Raw genomic sequence first — 2471 nt, 5'->3', positions numbered from 1 at the left:
TACACTATTATTCTTTTTACATTAATAAAGATAATATTGGCTAAATTGTTTACTCAATCATTCTTTCATAATTTCATAATTTGATAATTATATATTTATTTGTTTATCCTAACTTAATAATAAACTATATTTTAATAAAAATGCTAAATAAATTTAGAATAGTTTGCTTATTTATATATATTTTTGAAAAATGGATACTATAATATGGAATATTACTTTTTATATATTATATTTACAAAAATAAATACACTGAAAAGAAATACATTTTAAAATTAATCTTATTTAGATTCATTGAATAATGAAGAAAGTATTGTGAATGACATGATTGTAAATAACGTAAGTACAGAAGGAAAGAAAATAGGTAAAAAATTAATTTATATATAAGATATTTTATTTATAAAATAATAGAAGCACTATGTGTGGCTCAATCTGAAGATATATGTGAGATCCAATGTACAGATATCTCTGAATGTATTAATTTTTTAAATATAATTAAATATAAAATTTTAGGCATGGATTCTGAAAAGGATACTACAACATGCCAGATTCTTGATAGCAGTAAATATAAAGGTATATTGGATAAAGAAGTTTTATTACAACAAATTACATTTGATGAAATACATTTTAAAATTAACCTTATTTAGATTTATTAAATAATGAAGAAAGTATTGTGAATGACATGATTATAAATAATGTAGATACAGAAGGAAAGAAAATAAGTAAATTAATTTGTTTATAAGATATTTTATATTTATTTATAAAATAATAGAAGCTATACGTTTGGTCCAATCTAAAAATAACAACTATTCAAGTATTTTTTTCATTTTAACAATATTTTTCTTCAAATATATAATATTTGTCATAATTTTCATAAAAGCAATAATATTTTAATTTTTATATTAATATTTGTCACTTTTTTAGAAGAGCTTATACAAGTATTATTTTTATTTTAACAATGTTTTTCTTCAAATATATAATATTTGTCATAATTTTCTAAAACCAATAATATTTTAATTCATTTATTAATTTTTATCACTTTTTTCAGAAGAATTAGATCTGGGTACTAAAACAACTGGTCCTATGCAACCTATATTAGGTGCCTATCCATATATTGGAATGGGTAAAGATAAAGGATGCTTTCAAACTCAGTGGTACAAATCCTTTCCCTGGATTGAATATAGCATAACCAGAAACTCTATTTTTTGTTTTCCTTGTCGTAATTTTCCCACTCAACCTCAAAAAGGATAACTTTTTAATCAAAGTTATTAAAAATTAGGTAAAAGAATACTTAACAACTCACGGAGCAACAAATGGTCATGCAACGAATGTAATTCTCTGGAACCATTTTAAACAATCTTTGATAGAAGGCACCATTAAAGAAAAATTTATAGCTCTAACTAAATCAACAATACTTGAAAGAAGAGAATATTTGAAACGATTATTCAAAATTATAATACTATGTGGTAAGTTGGAACTTCCCCTTAGAGGTCATTATGAAAGTAAGACAAGCAATAATCAAGGAAATTATTGTGAAATATTAAACTGTTTGAAAGAGTATGATCCATTTTTAATAGCATATAAACCACCAGGCAATGCTCATTATTGCTCACCTCAATCACAAAATCAAATGCTATCTGCAGCTGGAAACTTAATCGTAAAGTACATAGAATCAGAAATAAGGGAGGCAGGCAATTTTGCTGTCATGGCTGATGACACTCGTGATGTTAGCTCATATGAGCAATTTAGTATATGTGTTAGATATGTTGATAATAAAAAACACCAAAGGAATCTTTTATATCTTTTCAAAAAGTTGAAGACTTAGATGCAGAGTCATTAACGAAGACATTAATAACAACCTTAAACAACAATTCCATAAATGCAATTTGAGTTGCTCAAGCATATGATGGTGCAAGTGTTATGAAAGGGCATCTTTCAGGAGTCCAGGAAAGATATCGCCATATCACAAAATGGCTATATATGTGCACTGCTATGCGCATAAACTCAACCTTGTACTGATCTCTGCCTGCAAATCAGTACCTCAATCTAGAAAGTTTTTTAATGTATTAGAAGGTATTCATGCTTTTTTCTCAATATCTGTTATCCATCACAATAAATTTCTTGATTTGCAATTAAGATTAGGGTTAAAATCCAAAAATATTGATGCCTTGAGTTCTACACGTTGGGGATCCCATATTAGAACTATAGAGGCAGTAAAAATGACTTTCCTTGCAATTATTTCTTATCTAGAAAATATAGACCATGGTGATGTGGTGAAAGCAAAGGGAATTTTATATATTCTTTTACAATATGATACAATTATGTGTATGTTTATATTCCGAAAATTATTATCTATGTGTTCCAATATTTCTATTTTTTTGCAAAAATCAGATTCGGACATATCAACAGCATTGGCTCTTATTGAGTCTCTTATCAGTTCTTTGTCAAATTTAAGATGTAATTTGTATTTTTCT

General features: G+C 26.1%; 1 long non-coding RNA gene across 1 annotated transcript; it reads left to right on the top strand.

Annotated features, from left to right (window-relative positions):
* The first annotated feature begins 329 nt into the window (after positions 1-329).
* LOC135926436 (uncharacterized) lies at positions 330-577 on the top strand. Its single transcript, XR_010571872.1, has 3 exons — positions 330-361; positions 409-471; positions 511-577. It is a non-coding gene; the product is annotated as an uncharacterized LOC135926436 (long non-coding RNA).
* The last annotated feature ends 1894 nt before the right edge of the window (positions 578-2471 follow it).

Source organism: Gordionus sp. m RMFG-2023, chromosome 3, assembly GCF_954871325.1.
Source record: "Gordionus sp. m RMFG-2023 chromosome 3, tfGorSpeb1-WG-v2, whole genome shotgun sequence".
NCBI lineage: Eukaryota > Metazoa > Nematomorpha > Gordioida > Chordodea > Parachordodidae > Gordionus > Gordionus sp. m RMFG-2023.
The sequence above is the reverse complement of the archived record's forward strand: the minus strand, read 5'-3'. Positions and strand labels throughout refer to the sequence as shown.